Genomic DNA, 23,254 nt, shown 5'->3' on the forward strand with positions numbered 1-23,254 from the left:
TTCTCTCACGAAGATGCTACTTCTAACTAATTAAGAACAGTAAAACCACACCTAATCCCTGCCCTCTCACGAATTAAGTGTTCTTGGTCATTTGATTTAGTCTGGTGGGCAATCCTGATCGTTTGATCATTCCTTGATGCCGTGTTTACCTCGAAATGGGCTACAAGCCGTAAGGGCAGCTACTCTGGTGACTTTTTTGGAGCCTTGTGGTTGATTGGGCCTCCATGCTCAGCCCAAGATCGTGAACGGACACAGGGCTCTCATCTATGTAATAAAAAGAAAAAAACGCTTGAGAGAAGAACGGATCAGGGGAGAGAGGATGCAGCGGGCGCTGGATACAATCGACGTAGGCAACCTGCGGTGGGATCCAGCCGAGGCGCGAGAGGATCCGGGGTCGGTCGATCTAGCCGCCAGGAGATCTGCCAGCAAGGTAGAAAGGGGGTAATGGCGCCTCATCTTTTGGAAACTGCTCCGCTCAGACTTCAAACACACAATTACACTTCAGCTTCTAATCACGCATAGACAGAGATTGATGAGGATGCAGTGCGCGGAGCAGCTGTTTCTACAGAACATTAATGCATTAATGGAGTGGGGTTGCGCCTCAAGACGGATGGTGGAGGTCAGGTACCTACATATGCTCTATCCGGTCACCCAGGTTCTTCTCCCTTCTTCCTCCAGCAGTACTGCAGTAGCATCAAGAGCTACACTTCTCCACTATGTCGCCCCTCATCTTCAATTTTGATGCGGATTTCCCTTTCCCAATACAATCCCTTGGCACTTAATATATATACTCTGTTCGGGCTCCTGCTGATGCTGATTTCCGCTTTTAGTTTGTTGCAGTTATTATCGCCCAAGTGTTTGTGATTGCTTCTAGCTTATTGGTTCAACAAATTTCTGCAGGGTGTTTCTGGTGTTATTTTTGTTCCTGAATTCTAAAAGTGAGAATCCCAATGGCTGCTCAAAGGTTAGTTTAGTCGAATTTCATATTTTATTCCATAGTCAGTGTGTTCATATGATTGCTTACTTTCCATTTTTATCTGTTCGTAAATATTCATGACATGCTACTTTCCACTATTATTTTCGCTATATATATGCATGATGCATCAGGTTGTTTAGGACGGTAGATCCTTAGACACAAGCATAATCTTGTTGTACACAGTCTTAGTTTGTTCCTACATGAAAAATGACATATATAATGTCTATATAGTTCTTTGAAAGAAGAAAGGATTGTTGAATGTTTGGTGCTTCCAGTATGTGCCTGATTGTGGAGGAGATGTTGGAGATGAGGATGTGGCTTCTCCTACTTCAGAATGTAGTGTAATTAAACTGCTTCTTGCAGTTTATTTTGCAGTTTAGTCTTTTTTGGTTACTTCAGAATGTAGCGTAATTAAACGGCTTCTTGCATTCCAGTTAAGTAAAGTCTCTTTTGCACTCTATCTGCAACTTTTTCCTTTGGGGGTATTGGAATTATTTTCAGTATGATTGAATTGATTGTTAAGTGTGCAATGTATGTTAGTGATAGGTTTATAGCCGATTTTTTATTTTTCACAAAGTTGAGCAGAAAGCCTTTTGTTTCCAAGCCTACCCATCCTGACAACTTTTGAATGATCTGACCCTAAAACAAGATTTGTACATAAATTGCTATGATGGGCCAACTAAAGATCCAACTCAAGTACCCTTCTTCCGAGGTTAAGGAGAGAACTGTCTTGATGAACCCTTTTTCACCGCACACCGGCCCCATTCAATCTTTTCTACTGGATCGAGCCACTGCAGAAACTAGGTAAGAGGAATCAAAGAAATGTGAGTATAAGACATGATGTTAACATCATTTTCTATGAATTTTATTTCTTGTACTATTGTACCTAAACATTTCTCTCTTAATCTCTCCCTAATAATAATAATAATAATAATAATAATAATATAATAAATAATAAAGCATGGATTGAGTCTTCGGGTTCACTGTCGCGACGCTTTTACGAAAGAGTCCAGGTTGTTTTAGGTAATAAACCCGCAGTACAATTTAAAGTTTGTGAACAGAGATAACGTTTCGTTCCAGCTTGGGCCTTTTCTAATGGGCCTGCAGAAAAACAATACGTATAGGACACAGGAGCACGGGCTCCTCAATGCGTACGGTAGCGCCGCCGCGCGCCCGTTCCTCTCTGGCGCCGCTGCCACCGCCCTGCTCTCGTTCCCCTCCCTATCCATCTCAATCTTCTCCGGTGCCACCACGATCTTCAACCTCCTGCCACCGTATGTCTCCGATTTGGATCGGAGTCCATGTTCCCCCAGGATAAGTGCTGCAACACAAATCCATGGCGTGCCCGACCCAGATTTGAGAGTGACTTGGCTGCCATTAGAAGGAGCCCTCGACCGGAATCTCCATTAAATCGCATCATATCGCAACTTTTGAAGAGTCGTCCAGGATCGTCTCAGCCGAGTTCGCCGGAAGAAAATCCGCCGCCCAAGCGTACTACACCTGAGCCTGAAGAACATCCCCTGCCGAACATGTTCCCCCAGAGGTATGTACTAGCTTTTGCCAAATTATTCTGTAAAATTTTCATCTACAATGTCAGAAAGTACTGCGCCTTTTTTCTCCAATCTTTGTATTTGTTCTGCTTGAAAAAATCTAGGACTGATCTGTCTGCCATTGTTCAGATCACATCTTCCTTTGCTAGAACACGTGAGCTGATTCCAACTTTGGCCTCAAGTTGCTCCCGTCGATGACAAGTGGTTAGTTTTATGGGGTTCACAATTGCCTTTTTCAACTATAATACAATAGTCAGTGCATGAGACAGAGATAACTCATGTTGGATCGACATCTCCATATCAGATAGCTATATTCAGCGCAAGTTATTGATATATTTCTTCAACTACCTCTCATTTACGGCATGCTGATTTTCTCATGAACTGCTTGTTGCAAATATAGGGAGGAGTGGGAATGCGGTGTTCATGAAATTGAGTATCTCAGAAGAGGTTTGGCACTTATTTTCCTCAACCTGTTATTCTTCAAATGTGCTTCCCATGGATTTGATCAACTTGGTGAGATAATGTTATGTGTCAGGTATGGGCGTATGGCCATAAGATACTCATGAAACTTATTTTATTTTGTCTCACACAAGATGTATGTTGTTTAGACTCATGTACTGCCAGTACTGGTGGATCGATGATCTAAGGATCATATGAATGATTAATGGAGGATAATTCATATTCAGTTCTCCTCTCAATTTTGGTGTTGCCAAGCTTGATCTTTATCCATCTAACTGACTGAAAGTGCCTTCTAATCACTATTGAACGCATATGTTAGTTAGTTTGACTGTATACACCACACAAAAGGTAAAAAATTCTCGAGAAACAAAAGGCACACCTAAAGGATTTTTTCTTAACAAAATGTATTAATTTGACTATTTGAGTATAAAAAATGTGCAATCGCAATCTTGCTTTTTTCAAGGAAAACAGGGGACTGCTACGTACTCGATATGGATCGAGGCTAATTATTGATCTCCCAAGTTAAAAATCTGAAAATAACTTTCATTTAGTAATGGATATATAGTCAAGAAAGGATGCCTTTCCCTAAAGATACAAAGCAAAATCGTGTTCATGTATGTCCGGCTGACAGATGAATCGATCTCCTTTCAAGTATCAACCCAACAACCTTCGTGTACGGGTCCATTGGCCTGCGTACCACACATCCCTTCACTAATTCCATCAGTATCATTCTTAACAAGGTAAGTATGATTCCCTAATCACTGATTTTATTAATTGATCTTTGATCCTTCATCCCTAATGTCGTTATACCTTATTGATTCTATAAAAGATCTCAAACAGGAACATACCATTTTTGAGGCTACAATTCCTATAACTTGCCTTGTCAATTTGATAAAATTATATGTGTGATGGAGGTTGTAACTTATAACAGTTTACATTGTCAGAATGATATTTGTGTCATCTCTAAACATATGTATATATTTGGTGTGCCGGATTTTCTGATGTAGATGATATATAAGAGGAAGCTATTCGACAATCCTGCTCAAGTTGGTACGGATCAGATCGATTTTATTCAGTAATATGCTTGATAGATACAAGCCTCCCTCTTCTGCCCTTCTTTTCTCCATCCTCTACAGGTCACCAACACATGTGAATCGTTCTCGTCAAGAGCATGCTTGTGACATCATTACTATATGTGATGCACGGCAAAAGGATGTTGTCAGAATGTAAAAACACATTTAACCATTTCCTGTTTTTTTTCTTGCCCATTTTCGCCGTCATATACACTGCATCTCCCACTGTAACGGACAACCAAATCTGTTTTCTTAAAAGTTTTAATCATTTCTATTGCAGCTAAGTGTTCAAGTACAATCTCTAGCCAAGTTCTCTTTGTTGTTGTGTTGAATTTTGAGGAAAGGCGGCCAAGCAGCTCGTGGCATCTATGTCACGCCTGCTCTGCCACTGCCTTGACCCGCCGCCGACGTCGCCGGTTGAGCCGCAAGGTTGCAAGATCATCATGGGGCCCATTGCATGGGCTCCGAGTATGCTTGATTGCCATGTCGGAGGCGAAGGTGCTAGAGCTTGGTGGCGTTTTTGCATTTGTGGATGCATGAATAATTGTCAAGGAGGCCGAAGCCAGCGCTATTATGGTTGGACTGAAGGAATTGTATAACGTATTCTGAGGCTCCTTGGTGGTGGAGATCGACTACGCAGTGGGGAAATGAGCTAGGGGCTGATTCTGTAAGCAGATCATTGTCGTGCCCAATTATTGTTGATATTAAATCTGCGCTGAGTATTTTTTAGGCATTATCACATCAGAACTGTCAAGAGGGACAAACAAGGGACTGGCTCATGAACTAGGCAATGACGCTAAAGCTCATGGAGACCTTGTGGTTGCGTATGGTGTCCCAGACCAACTCCATGATCAGCTCTGGAAGGAAAACAATGCAGCCTTGACGTCGGCCTAAGTCTTGATGTAATCCTAAAAAAAGATATTGCTTGCAGATAGGTTATACATAAACATGCATGTTGTAGGTCTGTTAATTTTAATTTTGAATACTGAGATCTATTCATATGCTTTCCTTACTCTTATGGCTAAAAAAATCCAGCAGACAGTGACTGAAATTTGTTAGTTTTACTCAACTTGCTGCTGCTTGATCAGTACTCAATCAGGCTGAGGGTGACCATGATAGCTGGTGTTGAGTAGGTATATGCATTGAATTTTCCGTTGTGCCAAAACTAACACATTAGAATCTTCCAATTTGGTGCTACCATATTTCAAAGTAAGAACACTATGATGCAAAGGAATCTTATTATGTAGCCATATGTAATCTCAATTTGTTGTTATGTATAAACTATGATAGGAGTAGGCCCATATAGATGTGTATCCATTTTTGCCTTCTACTGATCTATGACAATGCGGATGTGCTGGACTAAGTTTCCGTTGCTATTGAAAAGCAAAGGAGTGGAACGCGCAATTTTTCAATCAGTGGAGGTTATCTTTCATATGGATTTTATTATTAATTTTTTAGATGTTTCATGTAACCATCAATTATGCTACTGGCAGTCCCTGTACATTATTTTTTATCTGCTCTAAAAAATTATCTTGGTTTATAAGCATCATACATTTTAATGTATAAGTTGTTACGGCATATCTCTTTCAAGGTAGTTTTGGTGATTGATAACAACATGTTTGCGGACTAATCTTGTGCGTTGAATTATTCACAGATTCTCCCCTGGCACGAGACGCTTTCTTCCCTTCGGAGTGTATTTCAAGACGGTGTAGCTCTTTTGTTTCTTTCTCGGTGGACTAGTTGCGTAGAGGGCACCGTACTATCAAGAGGGGGTCCGTCGGGGTTTTGCTTGGGTGGAATCATCACGTACACATCAGCTTCTTACCCTTCGAGCTTTTCCTGTCCATTGAAGAGATCTCTCCTCTCTTCCTTGTTCTGTCTAAGTCTAAGCGGCAGTAACGCGCACCCAGCGGTAGTACCGCTGAGAAGCCACAAGCGGCAGTACCGCTTCGCAGCGGTAGTATCGTCGTGGCTCCACAGCAGTAGTACCGCTGGGGGCCTGGCACCTCCACCTGGTCCTCAGCTTCCTTGAGAGATCCCTTCTCCCTCTCTCTCGCGCCCCAGCGGTAGTACCGCACTGCCTGCGGTACTACGGCCGATGGGTCACAAGCGGCAGTACCGCTCCACAGCGGTACTACCGCCCTTGACCCCTCTGCCGTAGTACCGCTGGGTAGTTTGGCTCCTACCGCCTCGATTCGAGAGGTCTTTTTCTCGTGTCGGGTTTTGCGGCACTAGTCACGGTTGTAGTGGCGGTAGTACCGTTCCAGGAGCGGTAGTACCGCCCTACCACCGCAGTAGTACCGCATTTGGGTTCGTTCCCTACTAAGTCTCCTCAGCGCGGCAGTACCGCTGGTTGGCGCGGCAGTACCGTCGCCTGGCGGTAGTACCGCCCCCTCTCAGCGGTAGTACTGCCCTGTGCGGGGCTGGTTGGTGGGGGGCAACGGGATTGTTGCCCCCACTATAAAAGGGAGTCCCCTTCCTCCTTCTCACCTACATCTTCCTCCTCCAAGCTCCATTTATTGCTCAAGCTCCATTAAATACTCCACTAGCTTGGCTAGCTCTTCTCCCATAGCCTGTCTCTTGGGTTCGGAAAAACGCCGAAAGGCTTGTTTGACAGGTTTGAATCCTTTTAGGATATTTAAGCTGTGTTTGGCCAGCCTGCGTGGGATCCCTGGCATGTCTGAAGGGTGCCAGGCGAAAATGTCCCAGTTCTCTCGTAGGAACTCTCGCAGTGCGGCGTCTACATCAGGGTTCAGCCATGCCCTGATGGAAGCTGTTTTATTGGGGTCCGTTAGATGGACCTGGAATTTGACTATTTCGTCAGCTGGCTTGAAGGATGTGGATTTGGATCTCTTATCGAGTATCACATCATCCCTGTTAACCGTGGAGCGCAGCACAGTCAGTTCTTCGGCTGCTAAGGCTTCGGATAGTGCTTCAAGGGCTAATGCGGCCGTCTTGTTTTTGGCGCGGAGTGCTACGTCCGGATCACTAGCTAGAGTGATAATTCTGTTCGGCCCGGGCATCTTAAGCTTCATGTACCCGTAATGGGGTATTGCTTGGAAGATTGTGAATGCTTCCCGTCCCAGTAAAGCGTGATGTCCGCTCTTAAACGGGGCCACCTGAAACGTGACTTCTTCGGACCTGTAATTATCCGGCGTGCCGAACACCACATCTAGTGTGATTTTTCCTGTGCAGCGCGCTTCCTGACTGGGGATTATTCCTCTAAAGGTTGTGCTGCTTCGCTCGACGCGGTTCCAGTCTATTTCCATTTTTTGAAGGGTTTCCTCATAAATGAGATTCAGTCCGCTGCCTCCATCCATGAGCACCTTGGTGAGGCGAAAGCCGTCCACTATGGGACTGAGGACCAATGCGGCTGGTGCTCGGGCTGTTCGGAATTTAGGTTCATCACTTGCGTTGAAGGTAATAGCAGTGTCGCTCCATGGATTTATTGTTGCAACTTGATAGACTTCGGCGAGGCTGCAGAGTGTTCTTTTTCGCACATTGTTTGATGCAAAAGTCTCGAAGACTGTGAGAACGGTACTGGTGTCCTCGGGCTGGCTTTCTGCGGCCTCCAGGATTAAGAGGTCCTCGCCAATTTTGGCCACCTGCCGGAGTATCCAACATGCTCTGAGGCTGTGAGTTGGTGTGGCGTCCTCTGTACTGTGAATTCTACAGGGTCCATCAAGCCACCTTTCCAGTACGGTTCCATGCCCAGTAGAGGGTTTTGGCTTTTTGGTGTTTATCCCGGGTGTCCTATGATGATGCACCCTCTTAGTTCGGACAGGATTACTACTCAAGGCCGGATTATCCCAAAATTTTATTTCGGTTTTCCAGGCGCTTTCCATCGCACAACATTTTTGTACTATGGACGCCAAGTCAGCGAAGCGTGTAATATCACGACGACTTACGGCGTTAAGGATTCCCTCGTCCGTGCAATTACTGCAGAAAATTGAGATCGCGTCTCCCTCACGGCAATTCTTTATCCTGTTCATAACCAGGAGGAATCTGGCCCAGTAATGATGTACTGTTTCCTCGGGTCTCTACCTGATTTGGGAGAGATCGCTTATGTTCGGGTGGGCGGGTGTCGTTGAATCTGAAACCTCACCCAATCCAAGATTCGGAGGCCGAAGAGTTTTCGAACTCTGAAGTTCGGATTCTTGGATGTTGTCCAATGAATCTATCCCGTTGCCTGGTCCTAAGCTCAAGTCTTGAGTTACATCCTCCTCTCCGCGGGTATCTGGCTTGGAGGGGTCGGGAATTCTGACGTAGCTAGTCCTTAAAATAGATGAAGGGTCGCCGCACTGCGCCTCTACCAAGGCAACGTCATGGGTGACTTGGGGAGAGTTAATTTCTCTTAGATCGGGTTTAAGCCCAACCAGGTCGTAATCCGTGGCGACCCCCAGGGCGGCGATGCGATCCAAGAGCTCGTTTACGGAGGAGAGCTCCATTGGATCTAGCTGCTCGACGAGCTCCGAGCTGACGTGTAGGTTGCTTTTGATGACCCGAGAGGTCACCGTCAGCGCAACAGCCGAACAGGCGGTCATGAGGAAACCACCTAGCCGGAGGGTTTGGCCGACAACCAAGGCTCCCTTAGCGACGACGCCGTCTTTAAAGACGGGAGAAGGCATCCTTCCTGATTGTGACAGCACAGAGGAACTCTCAATGAAAGCACCAATGTCGGTGTCAAAACCGGCGGATCTCGGGTAGGGGGTCCCGAACTGTGCGTCTAGGCCGGATGGTAACAGGAGACAGGGAACACTTTGTTTTACCCAGGTTCGGGCCCTCTCGATGGAGGTAATACCCTACTCCTGCTTGATTAATATTGATGATATGGGTAGTACAAGAGTAGATCTACCACGAGATCAAGGAGGCTAAACCCTAGAAGCTAGCCTATGGTATGATTGTTGTGTATGGAGTTGATTCCCTACGGACTACAACCCTCCGGTTTATATAGACACCGGATAGGGTTAAGGTTACACAGAGTCGGTTACAATGGTAGGAGATCTTGAATATCCGCATCGCCAAGCTTGCCTTCCACGCCAAGGAAAGTCCCATCCGGACACGGGACGAAGTCTTCAATCTTGTATCTTCATAGTCTAGGAGTCCGGCTGAAGGTATAGTCCGGCTACCCGAACACCCCCTAATCCAGGACTCCCTCACTCCTTCTTCTAGTGACAAGAATGGCACCGGCCTCTTTGCCCATGTGGAACCACCACTTGTTTATGGTGGACCGGTTCCCTCCACTCATTTGAATCATGCCGGTCCTCCCCCTAAGATTGTGAAAAATGAGGATTTTGATTCTTGGGTTTACCGCTTTAAACATCATTTAAATCATGTGAACACTAACCTTTGGAGAATCATTGAAGAAGGTTTCTATCCACATGATCCAAGCAACTTCACTCCTCGAGAAGCCGCGGACAATCAATTCAATGAGAATGCTCTCTTCATCATTCAAGATGCAATTCCACCCGAAGACCTACCTCATCTTCGTCCCTTCGCCTTGGCCAAAGATGCATGGCATTGTGTCGTGTCTCTCTAACGGGGAAGCGCAAGCATTCAACGCTCCAACTATGTAGTGGTACAAGATGAGGCCGATGAGTTTGCAATGAAGGAAGATGAAGAACCTCGTGAGCTTTATCGGAGAGTAACCAAACTCGCGGTCTCACTACGAGATCACGGGAGCAAGGACGCGGATGACAATTGGATCAAGCGCAAATTCCTCAAGGCAATGATGCCCTACCACAAGGCCATGTCCTCCGTCATTCGTCAAAGACCGGACTTCCACACTTTGACCTCAAGCGAAGTGTTGGATGAGTTTGTGGCCATGAACATTTTGGACAAGACCGCCGACAATGCGGTGCTCCGTTCTCAACAGGCAAAGAAGCCTAACCTTTCTTTGAAGGCCAAGCTCACCGTGGAAGAAGAAGAAGAGGAAGAAGAGGAAGAAGAGGAGAGCAACCCCGAAGATATGAAGTATGCATATCATGAACACATGGCACTTGCTTCAAGGCAATTTTGGAGCAAGAAAAACTCGAGGCCCAACTTTAGCAAAAACAACTCAAGTGGCACAAGGGGCAAGCAACGTGTAAGGACTTGCTACAACTGCGGCAACGTGAGTCATTTCGTTGCGGAATGCCCGTATGAGAAGAGGGAAGACAATGGTGGCAAACTCATCCGGAAGGACAAGGTCAAGTCGTTCCCCAACAAGAACAACTTCACCAAGAAGACTCCTCCCAAGGCTTTGGTTGTGCAAGAAGAGTACAATGAGGATGATGACGATGATGAAGATGATGAGTCGGTTGCCATGGCCTCCGTTGCCATTGCAACAATGTCACGGGTGTCTCTCTTCGACTCACCCAACGAGAGCATCACCGCCAAGTGCCTCATGGCTAAAGCCACCAACAAGGTAACCTCCAACATCAAAACTACCATCATTAATCATCCTTCCCAAACGGATAGCATTAATGAACTTGAGGGAGCTAATGTGAAGGCTAACGAGTTTGAGGCCTTTATGGGCAAACTCAAGGGAAAATCCAAGAAGCACTTTGTTGCTCTCTTGGAACAACTTGGTGAGGCCAATGACATGATCGAGGCTCATGGAGGCACCATCTCTAAGATGGAAGGGCATAGTCGTGACTATGCCGATGAGATTTTGGATCTTTCCAATGCTCTTGAGGAAGAGTGTGGTCTTCGTTTGGCTCTTGAGGAGTCACACAACGTTGATCATGCTAAGTTAAAGAAAGATTATGATCATGCCCTCATTGTTTCTCGTGTGCTAAATTCCGACAAGGCCAAACTCGGAGTTGATCTTGCTAGACTCAAAGAGGAGTTTGATATACTTGACAAGGCCCACAAGGCCTTGAAGGGTATTCATGCTAGTCTCAAGGAGTCTCATGATCAACTCCAAGTGAAGCTAACTAAGGAGAAAGCAACTTTTTCCTCATATGGTTTTAATTGATAATGCAAATGCTACTAACCCGTGTTGTGAGCATATACATCTTGTTGAGGAAAATGCTAAGTTGAAGGAGCAACTTGAGAGAGGTCTTGCGACTTGCATACAAGGCAAGAAGAACCTCAACGATCTCTTGATAAACCAAAAGGGAGGTGTGGCCAAGGAAGGGGTTGGGTACGTGCCCGACTCCAAGAACAAGAAGAAGAATGACAAGACCAAACGACCTCCTCCCCTCATGCAAACCTTTGTGAGGGAGGGAGAGAGTGTCCCCGAGGAGAAGAAGAAGAACAATGTCAAGAAGGGCAATGTCACCCCTCCCAACAAAGCCGGCGATTTTAATCCTTCTTATGTGTTATGCCGTGCAAGTGATGGGCATGTTTATGCCAAATTTGTTGGTTCTCTTCATGAGTATATTGAATGGTCTATTTGGGTTCCTAAGACCCTTGTTACTAACATCAAAGGACCCATCACAAAATGGGTACCTAAAACCAAGCATTGATCTCTTGTAGGTGTTTGCTTCCGGTGGTGGATCATGGTTGCTCGATAGCGGAGCTACAAATCATATGACTGGAAGAAAGGACTTGGTGGTGGACGTGCACAAAGTTCCATCTATGCCCACCAATGTCGAGTGGGGTGACGCCTCATCCTCTAAGGTATTGGGACTTGGCAAGGTGGTCATCTCTCATGATCTCACGATCGAGAAGGTCATGCTTGTTGAGTCCCTTGCATACAATTTACTTTCCATTCGTCAACTTGCAATCATGGGCTTTGCCACTTTCTTTGATATCGATACCGTGGCCCTCTTGTGGAGCAAGACTCTTAAAGTAGCCTTTGTTGGGCATGTCGAGAACGGTCTATATGTGATTAACTTTTTGGAGTGACCCACTAAGACCGCGACATGCCTAATGGCTAAAGTTGATGTGGGATGGCTTTGGCATCGCCGTTTAGCCCATGTTAATATGAGATCTTTGCAAAGTCTTCTCAAGGGGGACCATGTCCGTGGACTAACGAATGTTAGTTTTGTTAAAGATCGTGCTTGCAGTGCCTGTATCGAAGGAAAGCTACATGAGAAGACTCACCCTCCCACGACTATCATTTATTCAAAGAGGCCCTTGGAGCTCCTTCACATGGATCTTTTTGGGCCCCCATCCTTCGATAGTCTTGGAGGTAGGAAGTATTGCTTGGTGATTATGGATGACTACTCAAGGTACACATGGGTGTATTTCTTCAAAAGGAAGAGCGAGACCCAACAAACCGTCATTGACTTTGCAAATGAAGCACAACGTCAACACAATGCAAAGATCTTGACAATAAGAAGTGACAACGGCACCGAGTTCAAGAACTACACCTTGGATGGATTTCTTAGTGATGAGGGGATCAAGCATCAATATTCCGCACCATACACCCCTCAACAAAACGGTGTTGCGGAGAGGAAGAACCGGACGTTGATGGATGTGGCAAGGACCATGATGGCGGAGTTCAAGTCTCCATACAACTTTTGGGCCGAAGCCATCAACACCGCGTGTCATGCATCCAATCGGCTCTACCTCCGCAAGGGCTTGAACAAGACCCCATATGAGATACTCACCGGTAACAAGCCCAACCTCAAGTACTTCCGGGTATTCAGGTGTAAGTGTTTCATTCTCAAGAAAGGTGTTCGGTTGTCTAAATTTGAGGCTAGAGCTTATGAGGGCATATTTGTTGGTTATGCTACAAACTCTCATGCTTACCGTTTCCTCAATAAATCCACGGGACTTATTGAGGAGACGTGTAACATGGAGTTTGATGAGAATAACGGCTCCCAAGTGGAGCAAAGTGGCACTTGTGATGTAGGTGATGAAATTCCTCCTCAAGCCATAAGAAGAATGGGTGTTGGTTTCATCCTACCCATTGAGGAACCCCTTGTGGCCGAAGGAGAAGGACAATGCTCCACTCAAGTGGAGCCATCACCAACCCAAGGCCCACACGCTTCCGAAGAACAAAGTGAAGGCCCTCAACCTCACGAACAAGACCAAGGGCAAGATCATACTCAAGACGGTGTTGACACACCAAGTGATGCCCAAGGTCAAGTTCTCTCCCCCGAGCAAGTTCAAGATCAAGAAAAAGCTCATGACGGCGCTCAAGATGATCAAGTAACCGCTCCTCAACTCACCACCGAGGAGGAATTAGAGCGTCGTGCCGCCAAGGTTGCTTCCAAGCTCTCCACCAAGGATCATCTCATGACGAATGTGCTTGGAAGCTTAAGAAAGGGGGTAAGCACTCGTAGACAATTAGCAAATTATTGTGAGCATCACGCGTTTGTCTCTTGTGTGGAACCCCACAAGGTCTATGAGGCGCTAGAAGATCCGGATTGGCTCAATGCCATGCACGAAGAACTCAACAACTTCGAGCGCAACAAAGTGTGGAGATTGGTGCCAAGGCCAACGGGGAACCATAATGTCATTGGAACCAAGTGGATATTCAAGAACAAGCAAGATGCCCAGGGGATTATCATTCGCAACAAGGCTCGTTTGGTAGCACAAGGCTACTCCCAAGTCGAGGGTATCGACTACGGTGAAACCTTTTCTCCCGTTGCTCGTCTTGAATCCATTCGCATGTTGATTGCATATGCTTCTCATCATAACTTTAAGTTACAACAAATGGATGTGAAGAGTGCTTTTCTTAATGGTCCCATAAATGAATTGGTTTACGTCAAGCAACCCCCCGGATTCGAGGATCCCTACTTTCCCGATCATGTGTATCAACTCGATAAGGCACTCTATGGCCTTAAACAAGCCCCACGTTCGTGGTATGACCACCTTACCGAGTTGCTACAAGACCGTGGTTTTGAAGTTGGGCTAATCGACCCCACTCTTTTTACTAAGAAGGTCAAAGGGGAGTTGTTTGTGTGCCAATTATATGTTGATGATATTATCTTTGGTTCTCCTAACAAAGCTTTCAATGAGGAATTTGCCGCTCTCATGACCTCAAAGTTCGAGATGTCCTCCATGGGAGAGTTGAAGTTCTTTCTAGGGTTCGAAGTGAAGCAAAGAAGAGAAGGAACCTTCATCAATCAATCCAAATACACCCAAGACATGCTCAAGAGATTCAAGCTAAGTGACGTCAAGCCGGCCTCCACTCCAATGCCCACCAAGTGCCAACTTGACTTATATCCCAATGGTAAAGTGGTGGATCAAAAGGTATATCGTTCCATGATTGGTTCTTTGCTTTACCTTTGTGCATCTAGACCGGACATCATGTTGAGTGTGGGAATTTGTGCACGGTTTCAAGCCGCACCTAAGGAAAGTCACTTTGTGGCGGTCAAACGAATCTTTCGATATTTGGCTCATACCCCAAACTTTGGCTTATGGTACCCAAGAGGATCAAACTTCAAGCTTGTAGGGTACTCGGATTCCGATTGGGCGGGAGACAAAGTGGATAGGAAGTCCACTTCCGGAGGGTGCCAATTCCTTGGTTGCTCTTTGGTAAGTTGGTCTTTCAAAAAGCAAAGTTGTGTGTCTCTCTCGTCCACCGAAGCGGAGTATGTGGCGGCCGGTAGTTGTTGTGCACAACTCTTATGGATGAGGCAAACTTTAAAGGATTACGGTGTCACTTGTGACAAAGTGCCTCTTTGGTGTGACAATGAAAGTGCCATCAAGATTTCTCTCAACCCAGTGCAACACTTCAAGACGAAGCATATTGAGATTCGGTATCACTTCATCCGGGATCACATTAGGTGAGGAGAGATCGAGCTCAACTATGTCAACACTCATGACAACCTTGCAGATATTTTCATGAAGCCCTTGGATGAAGTAAGATTTCGCGAGTTAAGGCATGAGCTAAATATCATTGATTCGAGCAATGTTGCTTGAACCCGTGCACACCCTATCACGCTCAACTTGTTGTCTAGTTTAGGTGTAGGCATGGACATAGGGGGAGTGTTGTTCTCTCAATGAACTCTCCCTCCCCCCATTATGCATAAATTGATCAAGTCTTTCACTTTAGCCATTGTTGATGGCACTTGTGCTTAAAAGACGAGTTTTGGTCATGGGCCCAAGGTTAAAATCTTCGCGGTGCCATACCTTTTAACTCAAACATAGGTGGCCTCGGCCACCGCCCTCTTTTGAAGAGGTGTGTCTTGGTATTTCGCTGGTGTGTTTCTTCTTCTCTTTCCGTTCTTGTCGTTTCGTCGAGCTAAAGCCGTGTCTGTTTAGTTGCCGTGGCGTCCTGGGCGGTACTACCGCTGGTGGTGCGCGGTACTACCGCTTATAAGCGGTACTACCGCCCCCCAGCGCGGTACTACCGCTGAGGGACGGGACCAGGGGGTTAAGTCGGGGCAAGGGGAGGTTTCTTCTCCCCCATACCCATTCACTTCGCCCCTCTTGTCTCTTCCTCTCTCCAGCCTCCTCTCGCCGCGGGAGGGCTCCGGCGGATCTCCGTCTCCGGGGCGTCCCTCTCCATTTCCTTTGGTGGAGTCGATCCCCACCTCGTCCTCTTGCCATGGATGCCGGTATTGCCCCCGTTCTTTCTTTCGTTTTGTCTCCTTTTAGTTCTTGTTTCTTAGGGGCAATGGTGGTTGCATCTCTAGATTTTTGGCGAAATCTAGGCTTGAGTTGGTTGGAGAAGGCAACTAGACTTTCTAGATTAGAGTTTGGTAGGATTATTTTTGAATTTGGTAGGCCGGTAGTGCCGGATCTGACTGCGGTAGTAAGAGCCCGCTGTTTCACCGCCTCGTGCTATATGAAACTGTTGTTTCTCTGCCTCAAGCAGTACTACCGCTCCTCTTGGAGCGGTACTACCGCTTGACCTAGAGCGGTACTACCGCTCCCTTTGGGGCGGTACTACCGCGGGTAGGTCACGGTACTACCGCTGAATGCCAATTTCCATCATTTTCCTGCCTTACCTTGATCTTTTTGTTGAGCTTGTTGGCTTATGCTTGTTCTTTCTGGTTGTTTTGCTTATTCTTGTGTTTGGCTCCAGGTGATGACCGTTCCGAGCAGCAAGGTCGCCGTATCAACCCCGGGCGTGCCACACCAAAACGCTACCGCACCTCAGAGCCTGCCGGTGGTTCCTCGAGCACCCAACCGCCTCCAACAAGTGCATCTGCAAGTGTTCCTCCACCTCCTCAGCAATCGAAACGAGCCGCCAACAAGCCAAAAGGGAAGACTGTGACTGAGATGACCAACAAGGAGTTTTGGGAGAAGCGTCGCCACAACCCCTATGCGGTGGACCAAGAACCCACTTTGGTCAACCACCCGTTCTGGAACCGTTTTCAGTTTGCCATCTACTTTGATGTGATCAAGGCCAAGAAGAATCTTTTTGTTGATGTTCGCTCCATTGACACTGATGCTATGGAGAAGGACCCGGAGTACTTTGGCGAAGCTCTTCAGATGTGCACTCAACTGAACATTCTCAGGATCATGCAATTCAACAAGGATTTCGATGCGGATTTGGTGGATCAATTCTATGCCACCGTCCATCTTGGGACAGATGTCGACAGGACTCTGACATGGATGACCAATGGCAAGCTTCTTTCTGTCAAGTGGAAGGCTTTCATGGAGTTACTTGATGTGGTGGATACCGGGCTTGAGACTCCTGTCGGTTTCCGTCCTCACCGCAATGCTACATCCACCCACAAGCAAGCCCTTTGGCCCTACTGCACTGTGAAGATTCACCCAGTAACTGAGAAGAAGACCTATGAGCTGTCTCCGTATCTGGACATTCTTCATCGCATATTCCGTGAGACTCTCTTCCCTCGAATTGGGAATCTAGATATGGTCCACTCTTACCTCATGGACATGCTCCTTTTCTGTCAGCATGAGAAGGAAGCAAGCACTGGAGAGAGCCTGGATATCTCTCATGTCATGTGGTCTAAACTTCTATCTGCTGTGTCTGAGCGCAAGTGTCCTATCTATGGTCCATTCATCATGAGGCTCATTGAGAGGGCCTCGGCACAGACTTATCCCAGAGTGCTGCTAGAGACTGGAGACTTGGTGTCTCATGAGATCAAGCGTCTGAGGAAGAAGGACAACTGGACAACGCCTCACACAGGGGGTCCATCTGCTATTGCTGCCACAGGGGGTCCGTCTGCTGCTGCTGCTGCTGCCATGGGGACCGAGGGTGAGGCTGCTACTGATGATCATGGGGAGAACTTTGGCCCCTCTAGTGCAGAACCATCGTGGGCACAGAAGCTTAAGCGCAAGATGAAGAAGCTTTTCTGCATGGAGTCTCATGGTCAGTACATGACTCATGTGGCGGAGAAGCATGCCAGGACGCGCCACAAGGAGCTCATGCGTCAGATGGGAGCAACTGTTGTCAGTGGGTCTGAGGGTCAGATCACTGAAGAGGAGGACTGGATTCATCAGAATTGCCACTGGACCGACTCCGATGCCGAGCAGTTTTCGACCCACGATGAAGATGCAGAGATGTGATGTTCGAGCTCTTCCTCCTCCCATCAACTGGAGTCGTAGTGTCACTCTATGCCCTTTTTGGTGTCTCGCTGCCAAAGGGGGAGAGAGTGTAGGGATTTGCTTCTTGTGTCGTGCTTTGAGTCGTCTTGTGTTTTCTTGTGTGTTCCTTCTTTGGTTTGGTTTGGTGTGAGACCTAAGTCCTAGTCATATGGTGTAAGACATATGCTCCCTTTCGCTACCTTATTACTTATGTCATTTCAGAGTACTGTAGTTTATTGTGAGATGCATGCTTGTCCTGTTTACTCACTTCTCTCATATATTCTGTGCTTAGTATTGTTGGACTATAAAATATAGGGGGAGTGTTGATCCGAATGTGTGTGTCGTACCTTCTCTAGGTGCACACATTCTGGGGGAGCCCGTCTATATTTTGTAGTTCTTAGTTTTCTTCGTTTCATCTCTTTTCCTTGCGCAAATCCCTAGTTGTCATCAATCCACCAAAAAGGGGGAGATTGTTACGGCATATCTCTCTCAAGGTAGTTTTGGTGATTGATGACAACATGTTTGCGGACTAATCTTGTGCGTTGAATTATTCACAGATTCTCCCCTGGCACGAGACGCTTTCTTCCACTCGGAGTGTATTTCAAGACGGTGTAGCTCTTTCGTTTCTTTCTCGGTGGACTAGTTGCGTAGAGGGCACCGTACTATCAAGAGGGGGTCCTCTAGGGTTTTGCTTGGGTGGAATCATCACGTACACATCAGCTTCTCACCCTCCGAGCTTTTCCTGTCCATTGAAGAGATCTCTCCTCTCTTCCTTGTTCTGTCTAGGTCTAAGCGGCAGTACAGCGCACCCAGCGGTAGTACCGCTGAGAAGCCACAAGCGGCAGTACCGCTTCGCAGCGGTAGTACCGCCGTGGCTCCACAGTAGTAGTACCGCTGGGGGCCTGGCACCTCCGCATGGTCCTCAGCTTCCTTGAGAGATCCCTTCTCCCTCTCTCTCGCGCCCCAGCGGTAGTACCGCACTGCCTGCGGTACTACGGCCGATGGGTCACAAGCGGCAGTACCGCTCCACAGCGGTACTACCGCCCTTGACCCCTCTGCCGTAGTACCGCTGGGTAGTCTGGCTCCTACCGCCTCGATTCGAGAGGTATTTTTCTCGTGTTGGGTTTTGCGGCACTAGTCACGGTTGTAGTGGCGGTAGTACCGCCCTACCACCGCGGTAGTACCGCATTTGGGTCCGTTCCCTACTAAGTCTCCTCAACGCGGCAGTACCGCTGGTTGGCGCGGCAGTACCGTCGCCTGGCGGTAGTACCGCCCCCTCTCAGTGGTAGTACCGCCCTGTGCGGGGCTGGTTGGTGGGGGGCAACGGGATTGTTGCCCCCACTATAAAAGGGAGTCCCCTTCCTCCTTCTCACCTACCTCTTCCTCCTCCAAGCTCCATTTATTGCTCAAGCTCCATTAAATACTCCAAGCTTCATTTCCGCCTGATCTATCTCTCTAGCCAATCAAATTTGTTGATTTTCTCGGGAGAGGTTGAGAAGGCTCCGACCTACACTTCCACCAAGGGATTTTCGATTCCCCCACTCATCCCTAGCGGATCTTGTTACTCTTGGGTGTTTGAGCACCCTAGACGGTTGAGGTCACCTCGGAGCCATATTCCATTGTGGTGAAGCTTTATGGTCTTGTTGGGAGCCTCCGATTAAGTTGTGGAGATTGCCCCAACCTTGTTTGTAAAGGTTCGGTCGCCGCCTTCAAGGCCACCAATAGTGGAATCACGGCATCTCGCATTGTGTGAGGGCGTGAGGAGAATACGGTGGCCCTAGTGGCTTCTTGGGGAGCATTGTGCCTCCACACCACTCCAACGGAGACGTACTTCCCCTCAAAAGGAAGGAACTTCGGTAACACATCCTCGTCTCCACCAGATCCACTCTTGGTTATCTCTTACCTTTACTTGTGCAAGCTCTTTATTGTTTCTACCCTTGCTTGCTTGTTGTTATTGCATCATATAGGTTGCCCACCTAGTTGCACATCTAGACAACCTACTTTGATGCAAAGTTTAATTTGGTAAAGAAAAGCTAAAAATTGGTAGTTGCCTATTCACCCCCCCCTCTAGTCAACCATATCGATCCTTTCATAAGTAAGATTATGAGTTGATCCAGTGCCAAAACAATTCAGTTGAACATGTTTGTTCTAGCAGTTTTAGGCGACAATTAATCTGCATATGAAGTTTGATTCCATGTGAAGTCTATGATTGATTTTTCTGGGATTCTTCAGGTTTGATTGGTGAAGTTACATTCAGCAAAGAAGATATGTTTATTTGTAGGGAATTTTTGTAGTTACAATCCATCCAACCATATATAAGTATGATATTCTCATTCTTTAACAATGTGTACATGGCCTCTACTCTGTCATGTGTTGAGAAAAGGCTGGGACATATATTGTTATTTGTATAATCTTACATTGTAAAATAGTTTGTGGTAACAAACATGTTAACAAGGGCGCAAATTTTTCTATACATACTTTCAGAAGTACTCCCTCCATTGTTAAATATATGACATTTTGGTAGTTTAATTTGAACCACCAAAACGTAAGGAAACAGAGGGAGTACTATTAACTTATTTGGCGGATTTCCCAAACTAAATCACTAATTTGAACCATTTATTTCTGAGCTATGGAGGAGAGCAAATATTATTCATGGTATATTGTAATTAAGAAAGAAGCGTGATTTAATTGGAAAAAATGCATGATAAGTATTTGCACCAATACAATATCTATGCCACTAGTTTGATTCTCGCACCTTGCATTTTTCCCGTTGCAACGCACGGGCATTTTTGCTAGTAATAGGAAAAACCTCAAATTTAAATATGGTAACACTAGCACTATATCTTATTTTTGTTTATAGATGTAAAGATACGTATGTAGAACTATTTTATATTGCTCTCATGTCTGCTTTACCCACAACCTATTTATCATGATGTATCTACCATTATCAAACTTTGTATTGCAAATTTCTGCACCATTTTGCTATAGAGTTATTTTGGGAGCCAAAACAGTAGATGATCAATCACAAAAAATGTTCCCATCAGCCATCCTAATTTAAATCACATACACTTGATACCACGACTTGAACCAACACGTCTGCATGTGCTCTTAGATGAATAGTAAATTCAAAATAAATAGTAAATAAAATTGAAAAATTATGTCTTCTTGTGTACATGTTCCTGTTAGTGTAACAAGCGTGCTTGACAATTTTCATGCGAAACGGGGTAGCAGTACTTCGTTGGTGAAAAAAAAAATGAAGTGTAAAATTCGGTATTCAACTTTTTTTTGCACGGGTCAACAAAATTGGGCGTAGGAGCATATACTCCCAAGAGCCAAACTGGATTTCCTCGAACACACTATTTTCTTGCAAACCAACTGGATTCCTCTCTGTAGTTACATAGTATTATTGTAGATTGACCGGCTCCTCTCCCTTATTACATATCATTTTTTGTGAGTCTCGATTACATATCATTGTGTTGAAAAAATCAAGTGGAGACAAAAACAACCTACAAGGAAGCCTAATACATCAAAGCATTGCAAACAATGTATATAAATTACTTCAAGTCCCTAAAAATAATATTAAGAATGGATGGGCGCAGCAACGCGCGCCATTAACGATCTAGTATTTATTATAATTGGTGGTACATGTAGGTCATTTCAAAGTTAAGAAGGCTACTCGTTTGTTATGCTATAAGAACTCGACTGTTACTGATGGCACTCAAGTTGATTGGGACGACATCCACAAATTCTTACACTTTATTAATCATCTTGAGGTCCTTGTGGGGTGTTTCAATGGTGGAAGGCCACGTGGGATATGTGTGCCACTGTTGCACATGTTGAACAGGTCCAACTGGGTCGAGAAACTTATGGGACGAGCCATTTTCTGTTATATATGTTGTTCATAAACTCTTGCTTATACACAATTTTACAGTTGTGATCTTGAAACGGAAATTGCCCAGTTCTATTGTTCCTATACAGATGCCTGACCATGGTCAGGTCAGACTTACGCTTGGTCACCACATGATGTTTATGTCGACCTACTCCATTACCCTTAGAGGTGAAAAGATACTTATTTATTGGTGGTCTCAAATAATGAAGGCCCGTCCATCTTGGAGAATAGGACAGAAGGTTATGCTCATGCTTTTCCATGGCTCTAAAGAGAATATCCTGTTTATTGACCACAGTGCGAGATGAAGCCGCTTTCAGAAGGTTATGGATGCGCAGGGTGGCGCATGGGCCTTGTCCTGGGGCTTGGTGACCTCACCCTTGGTTAATTGTAGGCAAAGTAGCACTGTTTGAGGTGTGCTTTGTACGGTTGAACATGTATAAGTATTCATACTACTTTCAGCTATGGTTGTTAAGTGCCCTTGTTGGTTTCAGTTAAGCTTGTTAAGTACTCCTACTGCTTTTATAGTCTTTCGTGTTTCTTCAGTCCTGTCTTCATCCAGCCACCAAAACCAAACCAGCGCTGGCGAGGCCGCCTGCTTCCGCCTCCCGTGGCTGGCTACGCCTCAGCGCATGAATCACCGCCCGACCGTCTCCTAAATCATTAACGCTGATGTCCGAGGCCTCGTCGTCATCCTCCACGCGCTTTGGTGTGCTCGCCGCGGCGCCGCCCTCTCACGTTGTCAACATGGTCAACAAACAAGAGGAATCAGGAGAGGACTGTACGTGGAGAGGATGACAGTAGAAGCCCACCATGTCCATGGCCGTACGCAAGGAAGTTCCTCCTTTTTTGTTATATATACTCCATTGTTAGTGTATAGAAAAAGAAAATGCTTCCTCCTAGTGGTTTCCTGACATCTGGGACCCACGACATTGCCAGCATATATAGTCAATAGGCAACAGAACAACACAAGATTGGCTGATACCTGGGACGTAGATGCTCGAGTAGTATTTTTTTTGTTATTGTTGAGACGGAGCAGGGTTTCAACTGGGCTATCGCCCGTCTAGCCCTGGCTTATATTTTACGTTCACCAAACGACCAGCCCAGCTATTTTTTCTTTGTGAAAATGATCCCAATTTATTTTTTCTGAAGAATACCCAATCCAAGCCTAATTATTTTTCTATGCCCTGATGGGCTACAACTCTTTCAAGACGGCTGCAAATCTTGAAAGTAAAATGAAATGTGCTCTAAATATAAAAAATAGACAACAAATTGGCAATTACTTTATAATTTCTGAATTTTTCACATTTTCAGATTCCAATTTCACTGGGATTTAACCTAATTTAAATATATCTTCAAAGTACTTTAAATCTGGCTCAACATTTCAGTATTAAAAATAGTTTGGACCCCACTGAAATATGTGAAATTTCATTTAAATTTTTCCTTGGCAAACAAAAAAATGGACTGCAATAAATTGCATAAGAAGTTGCAATGAGCTGAAAATTATTAAAAAAATCATTGTTGAGGAAATCGTTAACTGGTAGCTGCTCAGTTGGCTAGCGAGTAGGGGATTAATCGGCTAATCGGCAAGTTAATCGGCTATTTAATCAATTAATCAGATGATTATTCATTTTATCGGCTACTCGGTGACCCTATGAGTAGGGATTAATCGGCAAGTTAACTGGTTAATCGGATGAATTCTTGAACAGGGAAAAAAATAGGTAATGGTCTGACTTGTGGGCCTATTAAGTTGACGCGTATGCAAGATTTTTTTACTTATTATATACGTCAACAAACGATTCTAGCAGGGGTAACCGTTGGATGTCAATCCAACGACCGTCTTGCTTCTTCAATCTCTTGTCTTCTTGGTCCAGCCGCCAAATCCAGCGCCGGCGGGACCGCCTACTCCCTCCTCCCGTGGACGACTGAT

The 23,254-nt window shown here is 45.7% G+C and overlaps 1 long non-coding RNA gene across 2 annotated transcripts; it reads left to right on the forward strand.

The window, feature by feature from the left end:
* The first annotated feature begins 2,081 nt into the window (after positions 1–2,081).
* LOC125524108 lies at positions 2,082–5,057 on the forward strand. 2 transcript variants are annotated; one of them, XR_007290549.1, is made up of 4 exons: positions 2,082–2,519; positions 2,656–2,730; positions 2,927–4,211; positions 4,339–5,057. It is a non-coding gene; the product is annotated as an uncharacterized LOC125524108 (long non-coding RNA). The 2 variants fall into 2 exon arrangements; XR_007290548.1 differs by having other exon boundaries at positions 2,927–5,057.
* Positions 5,058–23,254: the final 18,197 nt, after the last annotated feature.

The sequence above is a fragment of the Triticum urartu genome, chromosome 7, assembly GCF_003073215.2.
Source record: "Triticum urartu cultivar G1812 chromosome 7, Tu2.1, whole genome shotgun sequence".
NCBI lineage: Eukaryota > Viridiplantae > Streptophyta > Magnoliopsida > Poales > Poaceae > Triticum > Triticum urartu.